The sequence below is a fragment of the Hyla sarda genome, chromosome 1 (assembly GCF_029499605.1).
Source record: "Hyla sarda isolate aHylSar1 chromosome 1, aHylSar1.hap1, whole genome shotgun sequence".
NCBI classification, from domain to species: Eukaryota; Metazoa; Chordata; class Amphibia; order Anura; family Hylidae; genus Hyla; species Hyla sarda.
This window is the reverse complement of record NC_079189.1, coordinates 184624602-184647922: the sequence shown is the minus strand read 5'-3', so window position 1 is coordinate 184647922 and position 23321 is coordinate 184624602. Positions and strand designations below refer to the sequence as shown.

At 45.1% G+C, this 23321-nt stretch overlaps 4 non-coding genes across 4 annotated transcripts; all 4 read left to right on the top strand.

Moving 5' to 3' along the window:
- Positions 1-3290: 3290 nt before the first annotated feature.
- On the top strand, positions 3291-3362 carry TRNAC-GCA (transfer RNA cysteine (anticodon GCA)). The gene has a single exon. It is a non-coding gene; the product is annotated as a tRNA-Cys (tRNA).
- Positions 3363-7492: 4130 nt separating this feature from the next.
- Positions 7493-7564, top strand: TRNAY-GUA (transfer RNA tyrosine (anticodon GUA)). Its single transcript has one exon. It is a non-coding gene; the product is annotated as a tRNA-Tyr (tRNA).
- Positions 7565-12117: 4553 nt separating this feature from the next.
- Positions 12118-12189, top strand: TRNAC-GCA (transfer RNA cysteine (anticodon GCA)). The gene has a single exon. It is a non-coding gene; the product is annotated as a tRNA-Cys (tRNA).
- Positions 12190-14371: 2182 nt separating this feature from the next.
- On the top strand, positions 14372-14443 carry TRNAC-GCA (transfer RNA cysteine (anticodon GCA)). Its single transcript has one exon. It is a non-coding gene; the product is annotated as a tRNA-Cys (tRNA).
- Positions 14444-23321: the final 8878 nt, after the last annotated feature.

Here is a 23321-nt window from a genome sequence, read left to right as displayed (position 1 = left end):
AGCAACCCTGGAGCGTAGAGGTTCAAGAGGTCCTTGGTTCAAATCCAAGTGCCTGCTAATGCATAATTTTTTCTTTACAGCTCAACCATATCTCATGTATGTAGTTTATTGCAAAAAATTTGCAATGTTGAGGTACAGATATTGCTAATTTTTTAGCAATAGCTCAGTGGTGGAGCATTGTGGTCAGGCAGAAAAGAACTATAGAACTTCTAAGGTTCAAATCTCCCCCCCCCTCAAAACCCTCTCCTCTCTTCCTCTGTGCAGTTACTCTGTGTGCCAAAGCAGGACAAGACCTTGGTCTCTGCCTTTTGTTGCCAAGCAGCTCCCATGGCATTGTGGTTAGAGCTGCTGCCTTGGAGCGCAGAGGTTGTGAGTTTGAATCCTGTGAAGTTCCTGATGATGGAAGATGTTAAATGAGATTGATCGTGAGAACCTGGGATGACTGGAGGATTGGAGAGCCATGGATCATGGGACTGAAAGATATCGATGGATGGAATAAGTCAAGCGAATGTCAAGGAGAGCAGTGGGACTGGAGGAGATCGATGGACTGAGGAGAGGAGGCTTTCAAGGTAAGTGGTCAGAGAGTGTTGTGGGGCATTGTGGACGGTGATTCACTAGAATGGAGGATTCTAGGTTGTGGATCTACCAAAAGTGGTGTTGTGTCTGTTGTGGGATGTTGAAAATATAAAGGTGGGGGTTTTTATTTGCTTTTTTATTTATACCAATAAAATGGTCTCCCCTTCTACCAATCACCATTGCCTCCAGCCCTTCACTCCAACTACCACCACCACCACTCACTAACACCCCAACTACCTTCTTCCTCAGCACCTTCCTACCCACCCACTTCTCCATCACCTTCTGGATGCCCAACCATCAACCACTTCACACACACACTTACCTTAACATCCACCAATTTCTCCCTCCATCACCATGCTCTGCTGCCAGCCTCAGGGTCTTCACAGGATTTGAACTCACAACCTCTTTGCTCCAAGGCAGCAGCTCTAACCACTAGTCCATGAAAGCTACCTGGAAACTGGAAACTGGAAACTGGAAACTGGAAACTGGAAACTGGAAACTGGAAACTGGAAACTGGAAACTGGAAACTGGCAACGATGACTGTGATCTTGGCCTGTTTTGACAAAATGAGAAAATGCACAAAGGGGGGCTCGGACCTCAGACCGAGCTACTTCTTAGGCTTGCTATATCTACAATCCGAGCCCCCCTTTTTGGCACCAGTTGTTTTGACAGAAAAGAACTATAGAACTTCTCAGGTTCAAATCTCCGCCCCCCCTTTCAAAACCTTCTCCTCCCTTCCTCTGTGCAGTTCCTCTGTGCAGTTCCTCTGTGCAGTTCCTCTGTGCAGTTCCTCTGTGCAGTTCCTCTGTGCAGTTCCTCTGTGCAGTTACTCTGTGTGCCAAACAGCTCCCATGGCATTGTGGTTAGAGCTGCTGCCTTGAAGCGCAGAGGTTGTGAGTTCGAATCCTGTGAAAACCCTGTTGATGGAAGATGTCAAATGAGAATGATCGTGAGAACCTTGGATGACTGGAGGATTGGAGAGCCATGGATCATGGGACTGAAAGATATGGATGGAATAAGTCAAGCGAATGTCTTGGAGAGCAGTGGGACTGGAGGAGATCAATGGACTGAGGAGAGGAGGCTTTCAAGGTAAGTGGTCAGAGAGTGTTGTGGGGCATTGTGGACGGTGATCCACTAGAATGGAGGATTCTAGGTTGTGGATCTACCAAAAGTGGTGTTGTGTCTGTTGTGGGATGTTGAAAATAAAAAGGTGGGGGTTTTTATTTGCTTTTTTATTTATACCAATAAAATTGTCTCCCCTTCTACCAATCACCTTTGCCTCCAGCCCTTCACTCTAACTACCACCACCACCACTCACTCACACCCCAACAACCTTCTTCCTCAGCACCTTCCTCCCCACCCACATCACATCCACTTCTCCATCACCTTCTGGATGCCCAACCATCAACCACTTCACACACACACACTTACCTCACACACACTTGCCAGCCTCAGGGTCTTCACAGGATTTGAACTCACAACCTCTTTGCTCCTAGGCAGCTGCTCTAACCACTAGACCATGAAAGCTACCTGGAAACTGGAAACTGGAAACTGGAAACTGGAAACTGGAAACTGGAAACTGGAAACTGGAAACTGGAAACTGGAAACTGGAAACTGGAAACTGGAAACTGGCAACGATGACAGTGGTCCTGGCCTGTTTTGACAAAATGAGAAAATGCACAAAGGGGGGCTCGGACCTCAGACCGAGCTACTTCTTAGGCTTGCTATATCTACAATCCGAGCCCCCCTCTCTTTTTGGCACGCAGGGCACGCAGATGATAAGTACTGGAATGATTGAGAGCTTTAAATGTATGTAACTTACAAACCTGTATAACTTTTTGGCACCAGTTGTTTTGACAAAAAGAGAAAATGCACAAAGGAGGGCTCGGACCTAAGACCGAGCTACTTCTTAGGCTTGCTACATCTACAATCCGAGCCCCCCTCTCTTTTTGGCACGCAGGGCACGCAGATGATAAGTACTGGAATGATTGAGAGCTTTAAATGTATGTAACTTACAAACCTGTATAACTTTTTGGCACCAGTTGTTTTGACAAAAAGAGAAAATGCACAAAGGGAGGCTCGGACCTAACAAACCTGTATAACTTTTTGGCACCAGTTGTTTTGACAAAAAGAGAAAATGCACAAAGGGGGGCTCAGACCTCAGACCAAGCTACTTCTTAGGCTTGCTATATCTACAATTGGAGCCCCCCTCTCTTTTTGGCACGCAGGGCACGCAGATGATAAGTACTGGAACGATTGAGAGCTTTAAATGTATGTAACTTACAAATCTGTATAACTTTTTGGCACCTGTTGTTTTGACAAAAAGAGAAAATGCACAAAGGGGGGGCTCGAACCTAACAAACCTGTATACCTTTTTGGCACCAGTTGTTTTGACAAAAAGAGAAAATGCACAAAGGGGGGCTCAAACCTAAGACCAAGCTACTTCTTAGGCTTGCTATATCTACAATTGGAGCCCCCCTCTCTTTTTGGCACGCAGGGCTTGCAGATGATAAGTACTGGAACGATTGAGAGCTTTAAATGTATGTAACTTACAAATCTGTATAACTTTTTGACACCAGTTGATTTAAAAAAATAATTTTTTCCCACCTGTTCAGATACATTTGACTGGAACAGTACAGGCAAGACGAAGAGCTAGTTCGGACTTAGGTTCGAATCCCCCCTCTGTGCATTTACACTGGAAAGCTTTGTGTTGCGGTGGTATAGCTCAGTGGTAGAGCATTTGACTGCAGATCAAGAGGTCCTTGGTTCAAATCCGAGTGCCCCCTAACACACATTTTTTTTGCTTTACAACTTAACCATATCCCACAAATGTAGTTTCTTGCAGAAAATCGCCTCATCCAGTCAATGAGCAGCCACCCTGGAGCGCAGAGGTTCAAGAGGTCCTTGGTTCAAATCCAAGTGCCTGCTAATGCATAATTTTTTCTTTACAGCTCAACCATATCTCATCTATGTAGTTTATTGCAAAAAATTTGCAATGTTGAGGTACAGACATTGCTAATTTTTTAGCAATAGCTCAGTGGTGGAGCATTGTGGTCAGGCAGAAAAGAACTATAGAACTTCTAAGGTTCAAATCTCCCCCCCCCCCTCAAAACCCTCTCCTCCCTTCCATGGTGCAGTTACTCTGTGTGCCAAAACAGGACAAGACCTTGGTCTCTGCATTTTGTTGCCAAGCAGCTCCCATGGCATTGTGGTTAGAGCTGCTGCCTTGGAGCGCAGAGGTTGTGAGTTTGAATCCTGTGAAGACCCTGATGATGAAAGATGTCAAATGAGATTGATCGTGAGAACCTGGGATGACTGGAGGATTGGAGAGCCATGGATCATGGGACTGAAAGATATCGATGGATGGACTGAGTCAAGCGGATGTCAAGGAGAGCAGATTGGAGAGCAGTGGGACTGGAGGAGATCGATGGACTGAGGAGAGGAGGCTTTCAAGGTAAGTGGTCAGAGAGTGTTGTGGGGCATTGTGGACGGTGATCCACTAGAATGGAGGATTCTAGGTTGTGGATCTACCAAAAGTGGTGTTGTGTCTGTTGTGGGATGTTGAAAATAAAAAGGTGGGGGGTTTTATTTGCTTTTTTATTTATACCAATAAAATGGTCTCCCCTTCTACCAATCACCATTGCCTCCAGCCCTTCACTCCAACTACCACCACCACCACCACCACCACCACCACCACCACCACCACTCACTAACACCCCAACTACCTTCTTCCTAAGCACCTTCCTCCCCACCCACATCACATCTACTTCTCCATCACCTTCTGGATGCCAAACCATCAACCACTTCACACACACACTTACCTTAACATCCTCCGATTTCTCACTCCATCACCTTGCTCTGCTGCCAGCCTCAGGGTCTTCACAGGATTCAAATTCACAACCTCTTTGCTCCAATGCAGCAGCTCTAACCACTAGACCATGAAAGCTACCTGGAAACTTTCAACGATGACAGTGGTCTTGGCCTGTTTTGACAAAATGAGAAAATGCACAAAGGGGGGCTCGGACCTAAGACCGAGCTACTTCTTAGGCTTGCTATATCTACAATCCGAGCCCCCCTCTCTTTTTGGCACGCAGGGCACGCAGATGATAAGTACTGGAATGATTGAGAGCTGTAAATGTATGTAACTTACAAACCTGTATAACTTTTTGGCACCAGTTGTTTTGACAAAAAGAGAAAATGCACAAAGGGGGGCTCAGACCTCAGACCAAGCTACTTCTTAGGCTTGCTATAGCTACAATCCGAGCCCCCCTCTCTTTTTGGCACGCAGGGCACGCAGATGATAAGTACTGGAATGATTGAGAGCTTTAAATGTATGTAACTTACAAACCTGTATAACTTTTTGGCACCAGTTGTTTTGACAAAAAGAGAAAATGCACAAAGGGAGGCTCGGACCTAACAAACCTGTATAACTTTTTGGCACCAGTTGTTTTGACAAAAAGAGAAAATGCACAAAGGGGGGCTCAGACCAAGCTACTTCTTAGGCTTGCTATATCTACAATTGGAGCCCCCCTCTCTTTTTGGCACGCAGGGCACGCAGATGATAAGTACTGGAACGATTGAGAGCTTTAAATGTATGTAACTTACAAATCTGTATAACTTTTTGGCACCTATTGTTTTGACAAAAAGAGAAAATGCACAAAGGGGGGGCTCGAACCTAACAAACCTGTATACCTTTTTGGCACCAGTTGTTTTGACAAAAAGAGAAAATGCACAAAGGGGGGCTCAAATCTAAGACCAAGCTACTTCTTAGGCTTGCTATATCTACAATTGGAGCCCCCCTCTCTTTTTGGCACGCAGGGCACGCAGATGATAAGTACTGGAACGATTGAGAGCTTTAAATGTATGTAACTTACAAATCTGTGTAACTTTTTGACACCAGTTGATTTAAAAAAATAATTTTTTCCCACCTATTCAGATACATTTGACTGGAACAGTACAGGCAAGACGAAGAGCTAGTTCGGACTTAGGTTCGAATCCCCCCTCTGTGCGTTTACACTGGAAAGCTTTGTGTTGCGGTGGTATAGTTCAGTGGTAGAGCATTTGACTGCAGATCAAGAGGTCCTTGGTTCAAATCCGAGTGCCCCCTAACACACATTTTTTTTGCTTTACAACTTAACCATATCCCTCAAATGTAGTTTCTTGCAGAAAATCGCCTCATCCAGTCAATGAGCAGCCACCCTGGAGTGCAGAGGTTCAAGAGGTCCTTGGTTCAAATCCAAGTGCCTGCTAATGCATAATTTTTTCTTTACAGCTCAACCATATCTCATCTATGTAGTTTATTGCAAAAAATTTGCAATGTTGAGGTACAGACATTGCTAATTTTTTAGCAATAGCTCAGTGGTGGAGCATTGTGGTCAGGCAGAAAAGAACTATAGAACTTCTAAGGTTCAAATCTCCCCCCCCCCCCCCCTCAAAACCCTCTCCTCCCTTCCATGGTGCAGTTACTCTGTGTGCCAAAACAGGACAAGACCTTGGTCTCTGCATTTTGTTGCCAAGCAGCTCCCATGGCATTGTGGTTAGAGCTGCTGCCTTGGAGCGCAGAGGTTGTGAGTTTGAATCCTGTGAAGACCCTGATGATGAAAGATGTCAAATGAGATTGATCGTGAGAACCTGGGATGACTGGAGGATTGGAGAGCCATGGATCATGGGACTGAAAGATATTGATGGATGGACTGAGTCAAGCGGATGTCAAGGAGAGCAGATTGGAGAGCAGTGGGACTGGAGGAGATCGATGGACTGAGGAGAGGAGGCTTTCAAGGTAAGTGGTCAGAGAGTGTTGTGGGGCATTGTGGACGGTGATCCACTAGAATGGAGGAATCTAGGTTGTGGATCTACTAAAAGTGGTGTTGTGTCTGTTGTGGGATGTTGAAAGTAAAAAGGTGGGGGTTTTTATTTGCTTTTTTTTATACCAATAAAATGGTCTCCCCTTCTACCAATCACCATTGCCTCCAGCCTTTCACTCCAACTACCACCAGCACTCACTCACACCCCAACTACCTTCTTCCTCAGCACCTTCCTCCCCACCCACTTTTCGATGCCCAACCATCAACCACTTCACACACACACTTACCATCCACCGATTTCTCACTCCATCACCATGCTCTGCTGCCAGCCTCAGGGTCTTCACAGGATTTGAACTCACAACCTCTTTGCTCCAAGGCAGCAGCTCTAACCACTAGACCATGAAAGCTACCTGGAAACTGGTAACGATGACGATGATGATGATGATGATGATGACGATGATGACGATGATGACGATGATGACGATGACGATGACGATGACAGTGGTCTTGGCCTGTTTTCACAAAATAAGAAAATGCACAAAGGGGGGCTCGGCCCTCAGACCGAGCTACTTCTTAGGCTTGCTATATCTACAATCCGAGCCCCCCTCTCTTTTTGGCACGCAGGGCACGCAGATGATAAGTACTGGAATGATTGAGAGCTTTAAATGTATGTAACTTACAAACCTGTATAACTTTTTGGCACCAGTTGTTTTGACAAAAAGAGAAAATGCACAAAGGGGGGGCTCGAACCTAACAAACCTGTTTTCCTTTTTTGGCAACAGTTGTTTTGGCAAAAAGAGAAAATGCACAAAGGGGGGCTCAAACCTAAGACCAAGCTACTTCTTAGGCTTGCTATATCTACAATTGGAGCCCCCCTCTCTTTTTGGCATGCAGGGCAAGCAGATGATAAGTACTGGAACGATTGAGAGCTTTAAATGTATGTAACTTACAAATCTGTATAACTTTTTGACACCAGTTGATTTAAAAAAATAATTTTTTCCCACCTGTTCAGATACATTTGACTGGAACAGTACAGGCAAGCCGAAGAGCTAGTTCGGACTTAGGTTCGAATCCCCCCCTCTGTGGGTTTACACTGGAAAGCTTTGTGTTGCGGGGGTATAGCTCAGTGGTAGAGCATTTGACTGTAGATCAAGAGGTCCTTGGTTCAAATCCGAGTGCCCCCTAACACACATTTTTTTTGCTTTACAACTTAACCATATCCCACAAATGTAATTTCTTGCAGAAAATCGCCTCATCCAGTCAATGAGCAGCCACCCTGGAGCGCAGAGGTTCAAGAGGTCCTTGGTTCAAAACCAAGTGCCTGCTAATGCATATTTTTTTCTTTACAGCTCAACCATATCTCATGTATGTAGTTTATTGCAAAAAATTTGCAATGTTGAGGTACAGATATTGCTAATTTTTTAGCAATAGCTCAGTGGTGGAGCATTGTGGTCAGGCAGAAAAGAACTATAGAACTTCTAAGGTTCAAATCTCCCCCCCCCCTCAAGACCCTCTCCTCTCTTCCTCTGTGCAGTTACTCTGTGTGCCAAAACAGGACAAGACCTTGGTCTCTGCATTTTGTTGCCAAGCAGCTCCCATGGCATTGTGGTTAGAGCTGCTGCCTTGGAGTGCAGAGGTTGTGAGTTCGAATCCTGTGAAGATCCTGATGATGGAAGATGTTAAATGAGATTGATTGTGAGAACCTGGGATGACTGGAGGATCGGAGAGCCATGGATGATGGGACTGAAAGATATCGATGGATTGACTGAGTCAAGCGGATGTCAAGGAGAGCAGATTGGAGAGCAGTGGGACTGGAGGAGATCGATGGACTGAGGAGAGGAGGCTTTCAAGGTAAGTGGTCAGAGAGTGTTGTGGGGCATTGTGGATGGTGATCCACTAGAATGGAGGATTCTAGGTTGTGGATCTACCAAAAGTGGTGTTGTGTCTGTTGAAGCATGTGGGATGTTGAAAATAAAAAGGTTGGGGGTTTTATTTGCTTTTTTTTTATACCAATAAAATGGTCTCCCCTTTTACCAATCACCATTGCCTTCACTCCAACTACCACCACCACCCACTCACACCCCAACTACCTTCTTCCTCAGCACCTTCCTCCCTGGAAGTACTGGAATGATTGAGAGCTTTAAATGTATGTAACTTGATACTGGATGTATGTAACTTGTATGTAACTTGATACTGGAGGAACATATTGATATAGTTGGGGTCACTGAGACATGGCTGGACTCCTCGCATGACTGGGCGGTTAATCTGCAGGGGTTTACATTGTTTCGCAAGGATAGAATGAACAGAAAAGGTGGTGGAGTCTGTCTGTATGTAAGAAGTGGTATGAAAGTCAGTGTGAACGATGCCATAGTGTGTGATGATTCTGAGGATGTGGAATCATTGTGGGTAGAATTACAAAAGAAGGGAAATACTGAAAAAATAGTATTTGGTGTAATCTACAGACCCCCTAATATCACTGAAGAGATAGAAGTTCGGCTTCATAAACAAATAGAGAGGGCCGCCCGGGCAGGTACAGTGGTAATAATGGGAGATTTTAACTATCCAGATATAGATTGGGGTCCGGGGTTGGCTAAAACTACAAAGGGGCGACAATTCCTAAATTTATTGCAGGATAATTTTATGGGCCAGTTTGTGGAGGACCCAACAAGAAGTGATGCCTTGTTGGATCTGATCATTTCCAACAATGCAGAGCTGGTTGGTAATGTAACTGTGCGGGAAAACCTTGGTAATAGCGACCACAATATAGTTACTTTTGACTTAAAATGTAGAAAACAAAGACAGGCGGGGAAGGCAAAAACATATAACTTTAAAAAGGCAAATTTCCCTGGGCTGAGGGCTGCACTACAGGACATAGACTGGGGGGATGTGTTGTCAAATACTGATACAGAAGGTAAATGGGACATCTTTAAATCAACTCTAAATAACTATATAGCTAAATATATACCAAAGGGGAACAAATATAAACGATTAAAACTAAATCCTACATGGCTGACACATGATGTTAAAAGAGCAATAAACAACAAAAAAATAGCCTTCAAAAAATACAAATCTGATGGGTCAGCGATAACATTTAAACAGTACAAGGAGCTTAATAAAATCTGTAAAAATGTAATAAAAACAGCAAAAATTCAAAATGAGAGACAGGTGGCCAAAGAAAGCAAAACTAATCCTAAATATTTTTTTAGATATATTAATGCAAAAAAAACAAGGACAGAGCATGTAGGACCCCTTAATAATGATAATGGGGAGGTTGTCACAGGCGATCAAGAGAAGGCGGAGCTACTGAATGGGTTCTTTAGTTCTGTATACACTATGGAAGAAGGAGCTGACATTGGCCAGGTCAGTGCTGGTAACACATCATGTAATGTACTGAACTGGCTTAATGTAGAGATGGTACAAGGTAAGTTAAGTGATATAAATGTAAGCAAATCCCCAGGACCGGATGGACTACACCCAAGAGTTCTTAGAGAGGTAAGTTCAGTAATATCTGTACCCCTGTTCATGATATTTAGAGATTCTCTGGTGTCTGGTATTGTGCCAAGGGACTGGCGCAAGGCGAATGTGGTACCAATCTTCAAAAAGGGCTCTAGGTCTTCCCCAGGAAACTATAGACCGGTAAGTTTAACGTGCATTGTGGGTAAATTGTTTGAAGGACTTATAAGGGATTACATACAGGAATACATAGGGGATAATTGTATTATAAGTGATAGCCAGCATGTGTTTACTAAGGATAGAAGTTGTCAAACCAATCTAATTTGCTTTTATGAAGAGGTGAGTAGAAGCCTTGACAGAGGAATGGCTGTGGATATAGTGTTTCTGGATTTTGCTAAAGCGTTTGATACTGTCCCTCATAGACGTCTGACAGGTAAGTTAAGGTCTTTGGGTTTGGAAATTTTAGTTTGCAACTGGATTGAACACTGGCTCATGGATCGTACCCAGAGAGTGGTGGTCAATGATTCGTACTCTGATTGATCCCCGGTTATTAGTGGTGTACCCCAAGGTTCAGTACTGGGACCGCTGTTGTTTAATTTATTTATCAATGATATAGAGGATGGTATTAACAGCTCTGTTTCTATCTTTGCAGATGACACCAAGCTTTGTAGCACGGTACAGTCTATAGAGGATGTGCATAAGTTACAAGATGACTTGGATAGACTAAGTGTCTGGGCATCCACTTGGCAAATGAGGTTCAATGTGGATAAATGTAAAGTTATGCATCTGGGTACTAATAACCTGCATGCATCGTATGTCTTAGGGGGGATTAAACTGGCAGAGTCACTGGTAGAGAAGGATCTGGGTGTACTTGTAGATCACAGACTACAGAATAGCATGCAATGTCAGGCTGCTGCTTCCAAAGCCGGCAGGATATTGTCATGTATCAAAAGAGGCATGGACTCAAGGGACAGGGACATAATACTCCCCCTTTATAAATCATTGGTACGGCCTTACCTGGAATATGCTGTTCAGTTTTGGGCACCTGTCCATAAAAGGGACACTGCGGAGTTGGAAAGGGTGCAGAGACGCGCGACTAAACTAATATGGGGCATGGAACATCTTAGCTATGAGGAGCGATTAAAGGAGTTACAATTGTTTAGTCTTGAGAAGAGACGTTTAAGGGGGGATATGATAAACGGATATAAGTATACTAATGGCCCATACAAAAAATATGGAGAAAAACTGTTCCAGGTTAAACCCCCCCAAAGGACGAGGGGGCACTCCCTCCGTCTGGAGAAGAAAAAGTTTAGTCTCAAGGGGCGACACGCCTTCTTTACCGTGAGGACTGTGAATTTATGGAACGGTCTACCTCAGTAACTGGTCACAGCAGGAACAATTAACAGCTTTAAAACAGGATTAGATACATTCCTAAAACAAAATAAGATTAATGCTTATGAAGAAGTATAAAATCTCATCCCTTCCCCAATATCGCGCCACACCCCTACCCCTTAATTCCCTGGTTGAACTTGATGGACATATGTCTTTTTTCGACCGTACTAACTATGTAACTATGTAACTTACAAACCTGTATAACTTTTTGGCACCAGTTGTTTTGACAAAAAGAGAAAATGCACAAAGGGGGGGCTCGAACCTAACAAACCTGTATAACTTTTTGGCACCAGTTGTTTTGACAAAAAGAGAAAATGCACAAAGGGGGGCTCAAACCTAAGACCAAGCTACTTCTTAGGCTTGCTATATCTACAATTGGAGCCCCCCTCTCTTTTTGGCATGCAGGGCACGCAGATGATAAGTACTGGAACGATTGAGAGCTTTAAATGTATGTAACTTCCAAATCTGTATAACTTTTTGGCACCTGTTGTTTTGACAAAAAGAGAAAATGCACAAAGGGGGGGCTCGAACCTAACAAACCTGTATAACTTTTTGGCACCAGTTGTTTTGACAAAAAGAGAAAATGCACAAAGGGGGGCTCAAACCTAAGACCAAGCTACTTCTTAGGCTTGCTATATCTACAATTGGAGCCCCCCTCTCTTTTTGGCATGCAGGGCACGCAGATGATAAGTACTGGAACGATTGAGAGCTTTAAATGTATGTAACTTACAAATCTGTATAACTTTTTGACACCAGTTGATTTAAAAAAATAATTTGTTCCCACCTGTTCAGATACATTTGACTGGAACAGTACAGGCAAGCCGAAGAGCTAGTTCGGACTTAGGTTCGAATCCCCCCCTCTGTGCGTTTACACTGGAAAGCTTTGTGTTGCGGGGGTATAGCTCAGTGGTAGAGCATTTGACTGCAGATCAAGAGGTCCTTGGTTCAAATCCGAGTGCCCCCTAACACACATTTTTTTGCTTTACAACTTAACCATATCCCACAAATGTAGTTTCTTGCAGAAAACCGCCTCATCCAGTCAATGAGCAGCCACCCTGGAGCGCAGAGGTTCAAGAGGTCCTTGGTTCAAATCCAAGTGCCTGCTAATGCATAATTTTTTCTTTACAGCTCAACCATATCTCATGTATGTAGTTTATTGCAAAAAATTTGCAATGTTGAGGTACAGACATTGCTAATTTTTTAGCAATAGCTCAGTGGTGGAGCATTGTGGTCAGGCAGAAAAGAACTATAGAACTTCTAAGGTTCAAATCTCCCCCCCCCCCCCTCAAAACCCTCTCCTCCTTTCCTCTGTGCAGTTACTCTGTGTGCCAAAACAGGACAAAACCTTGGTCTCTGCATTTTGTTGCCAAGCAGCTCCCATGGCATTGTGGTTAGAGCTGCTGCCTTAGAGCGCAGATGTTGTGAGTTTGAATCCTGTGAAGACGCTGATGATGGAAGATGTTAAATGAGATTGATTGTGAGATCCTGGGATGACTGGAGGATTGGAGAGCCATGGATCATGGGACTGAAAGATATCGATGGATGGACTGAGTCAAGCGGATGTCAAGGAGAGCAGATTGGAGAGCAGTGGGACTGGAGGAGATCGATGGACTGAGGAGAAGAGTCTTTCAAGGTAAATGGTCAGAGAGTGTTGTGAGGCATTGTGCATGGTGATCCACTTGAATGGAGGATTCTAGGTTGTGCATCTACCAAAAGTGGTGTTGTGTCTGTTGAAGCATGTGGGATGTTGAAAATAAAAAGGTGGGGGGTTTTATTAGCTTTTTTTTTTTTTTATACCAATAAAATGGTCTCCCCTTCTACCAATCACCATTGCCTCCAGTCCTTCACTCCAACTACCACCACCACTCACTAACACCCCAACTACCTTCTTCCTCAGCACCTTCCTCCCCACCCACATCACATCACATCCACTTCTCCATCACCTTCTGGATGCCCAACCATCAACCACTTCACACACACACTTACCTTAACATCCACCGATTTCTCACTCCATCACCATGCTCTGCTGCCAGCCTCAGGGTCTTCACAGGATTTGAACTCACAACCTCTTTGCTCCAAGGCAGCAGCTCTAACCACTAGACCATGAAAGCTACCTGGAAACTGGAAACTGGAAACTGGAAACTGGAAACTGGAAACTGGAAACTGGAAACTGGAAACTGGAAACAACTGGCAACTGGCAACTGGCAACTGGCAACTGGCAACTGGCAACTGGCAACGATGACAGTGGTCTTGGCCTGTTTTAACAAAATGAGAAAATGCACAAAGGGGGGCTCGGACCTCAGACCGAGCTACTTCTTAGGCTTGCTATATCTACAATCCGAGCCCCCCTCTCTTTTTGGCACGCAGGGCACGCAGATGATAAGTACTGGAATGATTGAGAGCTTTAAATGTATGTAACTTACAAACCTGTATAACTTTTTGGCACCAGTTGTTTTGACAAAAAGAGAAAATGCACAAAGGGAGGCTCGGACCTAACAAACCTGTATAACTTTTTGGCACCAGTTGTTTTGACAAAAAGAGAAAATGCACAAAGGGGGGCTCAGACCTCAGACCAAGCTACTTCTTAGGCTTGCTATATTTACAATTGGAGCCCCCCTCTCTTTTTGGCACGCAGGGCATGCAGATGATGAGTACTGGAACGATTGAGAGCTTTAAATGTATGTAACTTACAAATCTGTATAACTTTTTGGCACCTGTTGTTTTGACAAAAAGAGAAAATGCACAAAGGGGGGCTCGGACCTCAGACCGAGCTACTTCTTAGGCTTGCTATATCTACAATCCGAGCCCCCCTCTCTTTTTGGCACGCAGGGCACGCAGATGATAAGTACTGGAATGATTGAGAGCTTTAAATGTATGTAAATTACAAACCTGTATAACTTTTTGGCACCAGTTGTTTTGACAAAAAGAGAAAATGCACAAAGGGAGGCTCGGACCTAACAAACCTGTATAACTTTTTGGCACCAGTTGTTTTGACAAAAAGAGAAAATGCACAAAGGGGGGCTCAGACCTCAGACCAAGCTACTTCTTAGGCTTGCTATATCTACAATTGGAGCCCCCCTCTCTTTTTGGCACGCGTAGGTTCGAATCCCCCATCTGTGCGTTTACACTGGAAAGGTTTGTGTTGCGGGGGTATAGCTCAGTGGTAGAGCATTTGACTGCAGATCAAGAGGTCCTTGGTTCAAATCCGAGTGCCCCCTAGCACAAATTTTTTTGCTTTACAACTTAACCATATCCCACAAATGTAGTTTCTTGCAGAAAATCACCTCATCCAGTCAATGAGCAGCCACCCTGGAGCGCAGAGGTTCAAGAGGTCCTTGGTTCAAATCCAAGTGCCTGCTAATGCATATTTTTTTCTTTACAGCTCAACCATTTCTCATGTATGTAATTTATTGCAAAAAATTTGCAATGTTGAGGTACAGACATTGCTAATTTTTTAGCAATAGCTCAGTGGTGGAGCATTGTGGTCAGGCAGAAAAGAACTATAGAACTTCTAAGGTTCAAATCTCCCCCCCCCCCCTCAAAACCCTCTCCTCCCTTCCTCTGTGCAGTTACTCTGTGTGCCAAAACAGGACAAGACCTTGGTCTCTGCAATTTGTTGCCAAGCAGCTCCCATGGCATTGTGGTTAGAGCTGCTGCCTTGGAGCGCAGAGGTTGTGAGTTTGAATCCTGTGAAGACCCTGATGATGGAAGATGTTAAATGAGATTGATCGTGAGAACATGGGATGACTGGAGGATTGGAGAGCCATGGATCATGGGACTGAAAGATATCGATGGATGGACTGAGTCAAGCAGATGTCAAGGAGAGCAGATTGGAGAGCAGTGGGACTGGAGGAGATCGATGGACTGAGGAGAGGACGCTTTCAAGGTAAGTGGTCAGAGAGTGTTTTGGGGCATTGTGGACGGTGATCCACTAGAATGGAGGATTCTACCAAAAGTGGTGTTGTGTCTGTTGTGGGATGTTGAAAATAAAAAGGTGGGGGTTTTTATTTGCTTTTTTATTTATACCAATAAAATGGTCTCCCCTTCTACCAATCACCATTGCCTCCAGCCCTTCACTCCAACTACCACCACTCACTCACACCCCAACAACCTTCTTCCTCAGCACCTTACTCCCTACCCACATCACATCTAGTGTTGAGCGGCATAGGCCATATTCGAATTCGCGAATATTCGCGAATATATGGACGAATATTCGTCATATATTCGCGAATATTCGCACATTCGTTATATTCTCGTTTTATTTTCGCATATACGAAAATTCGCGTATACGAAAATTAACATATGTGAATATTAGCATATACAAAATTAACATACGCGAAAATTCGCATATGCGAAAATTAGCATATGCTAATTTTCGCATATGCGAATTTCCGCACGCCAGTCTCACACAGTAGTATTACAGCCTTCTTTACACCACACAAGCTGGAAGCAGAGAGGGATGATCACTGTGATGTGTACTGTGAAGAAAAAAGACAAAAAAAAAAAAAAAAAAAAACGAATATTCGTAATTACGAATATATAACGCTATATTCGCGAAATTTGCGAATTCGCGAATATGCGATATTCGCGAATAATATTCGAATTGCGAATATTCGTGAGCAACACTAATCACATCCACTTCTCCATCACCTTCTGGATGCCCAACCATCAACCACTTCACACACACACACTTACCTTAACATCCACCGATTTCTCACTCCATCACCATGCTCTGCTGCCAGCCTCAGGGTCTTCACAGGATTTGAACTCACAACCTCTTTGCTCCAAAACAGCAGCTCTAACCACTAGACCATGAAAGCTACATGGAAACTGGCAACGATGACAGTGGTCTTGGCCTGTTTTGACAAAATGAGAAAATGCACAAAGGGGGGCTCGGACCTCAGACCGAGCTACTTCTTAGGCTTGCTATATCTACAATCCGAGCCCCCCTCTTTTTTGGCACGCAGGGCACGCAGATGATAAGTACTGGAATGATTGAGAGCTTTAAATGTATGTAACTTACAAACCTGTATAACTTTTTGGCACCAGTTGTTTTGACAAAAAGAGAAAATGCACAAAGGGAGGCTCGGACCTAACAAACCTGTATAACTTTTTGGCACCAGTTGTTTTGACAAAAAGAGAAAATGCACAAAGGGGGGCTCGGACCTCAGACCGAGCTACTTCTTAGGCTTGCTATATCTACAATCCGAGCCCCCCTCTCTTTTTGGCACGCAGGGCACGCAGATGATAAGTACTGGAATGATTGAGAGCTTTAAAGGTATGTAACTTACAAACCTGTATAACTTTTTGGCACCAGTTGATTTAAAAAAATAATTTTTTCCCACCTGTTCAGATACATTTGACTGGAACAGTACAGGCAAGCCGAAGAGCTAGTTCGGACTTAGGTTCGAATCCCCCCCTCTGTGCGTTTACACTGGAAAGCTTTGTGTTGCAGGGGTATAGCTCAGTGGTAGAGCATTTGACTGCAGCTCAAGAGGTCCTTGCTTCAAATCCGAGTGCCCCCTAACACGCATATTTTTGCTTTACAACTTAACCATATCCCACAAAAGTAGTTTCTTACAGAAAATCGCCTCATCCAGTCAATGAGCAGCCACCCTGGAGCGCAGAGGTTCAAGAGGTCCTTGGTTCAAATCCAAGTGCCTGCTAATGCATAATTTTTTCTTTACAGCTCAACCATATCTCATGTATGTAGTTTATTGCAAAAAAATTGCAATGTTGAGGTACAGACAATGCTAATTTTTTAGCAATAGCTCAGTGGTGGAGCATTGTGGTCAGGCAGAAAAGAACTATAGTGAAAATTGTATACTTACCGTAATTTTGCTTTCTTCAAGACAGAAGGCAGCACAGAAGGGATATTCCCGGCCTCTTTTATTCCCAGTAGGACCGCCCACCTACAAAAAACTCAAACGAAGATTAACCAACTGGCAACAGACATACCTCATAAGTAGCCAACACACCTGCACGCAATTGTGTAAATGACTAGACTCTTTTCTGGTTGCACAAATTAAATTTATTGGGAGGGTTATATGTGCTGCCTTCTGTCTTGAAGAAAGCAAAATTACGGTAAGTATACAATTTTCACTTTCTTCTACGACATTCGGCAGCACAGAAGGGATGCTCGCTAGCAGCTAATAACAACAAAAAAGGGGGGGGTTCAATCTTGTAATGCAGCAGACAAAACCCCCGAACTGAAGGCTGGACTCTGTGCCTGGATGTCGAGCCGATAATGCTTGATAAATGTGGATGAAGTTGACCACGAAGCAGCATTGCAGATGTCATTCAGCGGCACTTGCGCTCTCTCAGCCCACGAAGTCGCCGTAGCACGAGTTGAATGGGCTTTCAAAGGAAAAGGCGGCTCTAAATTCTCCAACCTGTAAGCTTCTATGATTGTGGATTTTATCCATCTTGCCAGTGTATCCTTTGCCGCTTTACACCCCTTTCTTGGTCCTCCAAACTGTACAAATAAATTTTCGTCCCTACGGAAACCTTCTACTCTGGAGAGATAGTTTAACAGAGTGCTCTTCACATCTAGAGATTGAAGATTATCTTCATCTTCAGGGGGGCAAAAATTTGGCAAAAAAACTTCTCTGTTGACGTTGACTTCTGAAGCGACCTTGGGAACAAAGGAGGGAACAGTACTGAGCAGAACTCCACTCTGTGTGAACTTGATGTAGGGAGACTTGGAAGACAGGGCCTGTAATTCTCCAAGACGTTTAGCAGACGTGATTGCCACCAAGAACAAAGCTTTGCAAGAGACCCACTTGATATCTGCTTCAGCGATCGGTTCGAAGGGTGCCCCTGTGAGACTCTTCAGGACTAGTGGCAAGTCCCAAATGGCAACTGGAGTCTTGACAGTCGGTCTAAGGTTCTTTAGAGCTTTAAAGAATCTGGAGATCAAGGGTTGGTTGGCAAATCGACCATCTGTAAAAGAGTTAATAGCTGTTACATGAACTCTGAGTGTATTGGGCTTCAACCCTTTCAAATAGCCGTCCTGCAAGAATTGCAGCACCACTGGAAGCGAGATCTCTGGGTCCCCTTTCTCAGCCTTCCAGGATAAAAATCTTCTCCATACTCTAGAGTATAGCTGGTTAGTAGATGGCTTGCGAGCTGATAGAAGAGTGTCTATGACTTCTTCAGACAGGCCGCTGTCTCTAAATTTTCTCCTTTCAAACTCCACACAGTCAGATGTAAGCGCTCTAGATGTTGATGGAAAAAACCTCTCTGGAGAAGTAGATCTTCGTGTAGAGGGAACTTCCAGAAATTGCCTTCTGACAGTCGAAGCAGAAGCGGGAACCAATCCCTGCGAGGCCAGAAAGGGGCTATAAGTAGTACTGTCGGTCTGTCCAGGATGATCTTGTTCAAGACACGGCTCATGAGAGGGATTGGAGGAAACAGAAATACATGAAGCCCCCTCCAGCTCATGGTCAGAGCATCCAGATGATCTGGTTGATCTATCTTGTACAAGGAACAGAACTTCATCAACTTCCTGTTCTGTCGGGTAGCCATGAGGTCCCATTGGGGACATCCCCACCTCAGAATGATTTGGGAGAAGTACTTCGGGTTCAGCTCCCACTCGTTGGGGTTCAAGGTGTACCTGCTCAGGAAATCTGCCTGGTAGTTCAGCTCCCCTTTTATGTGGATCGCCGAGAGCGAGGCGAGATGGTGTTCGGCCCAGTTCATGAGCATGCTGCACTCGTTTTGCAGAGCCTGAGACCTTGTTCCACCTTGTTTCCGCAAGTAATGTACTGAGACTGAGTTGTCCGACTGGACCAGCACTGGAGTGTCCTTGACAAGGGGAGTAAAATGCATCACTGCTAATCTTATTGCTCTTAGCTCCCTCAGGTTTGAGGAGAACAGTCTTTCTCTTGGAGACCAGGATTTTTGGATCCACTGACCGTTGTAATGCGCTCCCCAGCCGAACTTTGAGGCGTCTGTTGTAATTATAGACTGATCTTGTAGTCTGAAGCAGTTGCCTCGTGACAAATTCTCCTTGTCTAACCACCAGTGAAGAGTTGATCGTGTGTGAGGTGAGAGACACAGCGGGGCTGAAAGGTTTTCTGGACGACGATCCCAAACCTGCAAAATCTCTGTCTGGAGTTCTCTCATGTGGGCCTTGGCCCATGGTACTGCCTCTATGGCAGCAGTCATCAGTCCTAAAACTTTCATCGCTGTTCTTATCTGCATCACCGGCGTCTGAATCAGATCTGTGACAGATTGTATAATCCTCATCTGTTTGTCCAGTGGCAGGAGGACTCTCTCTGCGGACGAATCCAAAATGAGGCCTAGGAATTTCTTCCGTCTTGCAGGCACGAGGTCTGATTTTTCTTTGTTGAGAAGAAAACCACACTCTTGGAGGAGATTCAGAGTCCTCTGCAGATGATGTAGTAGAAGATCTTGAGACGTTGCAACGAGCAGCCAATCGTCTAAATAAGGCACGATCTGGACTCCCTGTAGTCTTAGGGCTGCTACAATGACTACTGCTACCTTCGTGAATACTCTTGGGGATGAAGACAGGCCGAAGGGTAAAGCGCGGAATTGAAAATGTTCCACCTTTCCATGATGGACGACTGCGAGTCTGAGGTATTTTCTTGACTCGAGGTTTATCGGGACATGTAAATAGGCGTCCATGAGATCTAAGGTAATCATCCAGTCGTCCTTCTGGAGTAAAGTGGTGGCGGATCTTATGTTGTCCATGCGAAACTTTTCTCTTTTTAAAAATCGATTTAGGTATCGCAAGTCGATTATGAGCCTCCATCTGCCGCCTGGCTTTGGGACAGGAAAGATCGGGGAGTACACCCCCTGTCCTAGTTGGTTCACCGGAACTGGCTCCAGGGCATCCTTCATCAAGAATTCCTGTAGGAGAGACTGCATAACCCCATCGCTCTTGTTCAAGAGAAACTTTTCTGGAGGACACTCCAGGAAATTTAGGCTGTAACCTATAGAGATAATTTCTAAGACCCAGCTGTCTGTTGTAATCTTCTGCCAGGCTGCTTGATGTCTCAGCAGCCTGCCCCCTACAGTATCCCGGAGCCTGGCGTCAGAACTCTGACCTGGGTTGTTTGGACTGCGTCTGCTTCCCTCTTTTGTTGCTGTTCTGGAAGCGACGAGTGGATCTTCTGTCCTGAAAGGATCTTCTCTTGTAAAAAGACCTCCTGACCCTGAAGGGACGAAAGGACTTCTTCTTTTCTGAGAAAGGAAATTTTAACTCCTTCGTCTCCTTGCCTGGAGCTAAAATATCCTCTAACTGGGAGCCTATCAGGAAACCCGGCTCGAAGGGAAGGGCACAAAAATTAATCTTTGAAGAGGTCTCGCCCGGCCAAGGCTTAAGAAAAACAATTCTTCTGGCAGAATTTAAAACTGCAAGATTCTTAGCGCAGACTCTGGTTACATCTAGCGGGAAATCGCAGGAAAATTCCGCTGCTACCTTCAGGGTGGCGACTTCCTCCAGTAGCTCCCTTCTGGGAACTCCTTCTTCTATGTCCCTGCTCAACTGACTGAGCCAGACTCTTAAGGCCCGAGCAACTGGTACTGCGGATAAGGCCGCTTTAGTCATTGCAGCTGTATAAGAATAAGTACGCTTCAGGAGAGTATCCATCTTCTTATCTAGAGGGTCTTTCAGAATAGAGGTATCATCTGCAGGCAGAAGAGTACTCTTAGATAGCTTAGCCACTGGTGTGTCTACCTTGGCTGGGTTCTCCCACTTCTCTGAATCATTTGGATCCAGCTTGTAAACTGAACGAAACCTGGACCCCAATTCTAACCTGTGCTCCGGCTTCTTCCACTCCTTTTCCATCACTGTCTTTAACACCGGATGGGCTGCAAACACATTGGATACCTTCTTTGGAAAATAATAAAGACTATTCTTATCCTGAGCTGCCACCTTCTCCTTAGATGATTCAACAATGTCCTTCACTGCAATCACTAGTTTATCAGCAAACTCTTTCCTGAAGAGATAGTAGTCTTCAGAAACGACTTCCTCTGAATCCGACTCTGAAACACTGGAGGTGTCAGTAGTGATAGGCGGTGAAGGGGATTTAACAACTAACTGCCTCTTCTCTTTTAGCTTACATTTCTTAGCGGCCTGCTCAGAGGTGGAGCCGAAACTCTCCTTAAACCAAGAGAAAAAACCTTTCGCCTCCTGAAGGAAGTCGGCAGTCTCCTGAGGCTCAGAACACTTCTTACACACAGTAGAACTGGCATTAGGGGGTAAAGGTTGAAGGCAACTCACGCATAGAGACTTGTGTCCAGCGGGCTTCTTCCTGAGATGATGCTTGCAGGTACTACACAGATCACCCCTCTGATCCTCAGGCAACGGTTGCTCGCAGGAGACGCAGAGTCTGTGTTTAGACTTTGACTTCCTTTTCCTAGGGGTAGAAAGGCTCGACATCTGGAAGGAATACAGACAGAGGGAGTAAGCAAAACACCACGTCAAAGTCCAAGACAGACCCCCTCACAAGAAGTACGCTCTACTAGGGCTAAAAACCTTCTGTACAGCAAAACCTAGACTCTGCAGCCTGACCTCTAAGGGGTTAATTCACATAGACAGTGCTAGAGGACCCAAAAACAGGCATCAAATCAGTGTACACAGATCATACTGATGTCCTAACCAAGATTAGTGCAGTCAGGTTACTTCAATGTAAGTACAGGCTAAAATAATAGTGTCCAGCAGTTAAATGGTGCGATAAGCATTGGTGCCAGTGTGCACCTAACCATAATTGGTGTCAGTGTGCCCCTGATCATCATTGGTGTCAGAGGGCACAAACTCCTAGGTGAGAGCACCTACAAAGCATAGGTGTCAGAGAGCTTTAATATCAACATTGGTGCCAGTGTGCATCAGAACATCGTCATTGGTGACAGTGTGCCTCAGTCATCATTGGTGACAGTGTGCCTCAGTCATCATTGGTGCCAGTGTGCCTCAGTCATCATTGGTGACAGTGTGCCTCAGTCATCATTGGTGACAGTGTGCCTCAGTCACCATTGGTGACAGTGTGCCATAAAATAAATCATTGGTGACAGTGTGCATCAGAAAATCGTCATTGGTGACAGTGTGCACACTTACCTTTACAGGCAAGAAGTCCGGCTGCCTCCGTTCCGGGAGACCGAACGCCGGCTTCTTGCCTGTTTAAATGTCCTTCCTCCCCGCCGACTCCGTACAGCCCGACTTCCGGTCGCGCCGGGAAACTCGTCACTTCCGGCACGACCCAGCTCCTGCGCACGCGCACTGTCATTGCGATCCACGGCGCGGCCGCAGAAGGACATCCAGGCGGGCTGCAGGAGAAAAGAAGGTATACTTACCGGCGCAGGGGGGAGGAAGGGGGAGGGAACACTCGCAACTCCCGGCACCAGCTTACACCCAGCAGCGCACCAACACCTCCTGTTATGAAGCCTATACGGGGGAAAGCACCCCAGGCTCTCCCCAACATCCTGGATCCAAAGAAGGGGGCATAACATCTCTGCCTTAGCCACCAGGCCTCTTACTCTCACCCGGGTCACCCACATGGGCCAGTAAGGATGGCAGGACACCAGGTAGGCCAGGGTTTCCCACATTGGCCCTCAGACAAACTGCTGGGACACTGGTGTTAATTAAAAACCTTTCTTTACAGAACCTAAGGAAAAATAAAAGAAAAGAAAAAGGTATTACAGGTGGGCAAAAAAACAGGGTGTGGAACACCGCTTACCAGGAAGAAAAGAGGACAGAAAAAAACACAATTGCGTGCAGGTGTGTTGGCTACTTATGAGGTATGTCTGTTGCCAGTTGGTTAATCTTCGTTTGAGATTTTTGTAGGTGGGCGGTCCTACTGGGAATAAAAGAGGCCAGGAATATCCCTTCTGTGCTGCCGAATGTCGTAGAAGAAAGAACTTCTAAGGTTCAAATCTCCCCCCCCCCATCAAAACCCTCTCCTCCCTTCCTCTGTGCAGTTACTCTGTGTGCCAAAACAGGACAAGACCTTGGTCTCTGCATTTTGTTGCCAAGCAGCTCCCATGGCATTGTGGTTAGAGCTGCTGCCTTGGAGCGCAGAGGTTGTGAGTTTGAATCCTGTGAAGACCCTGATGATGGAAGATGTTAAATGAGAT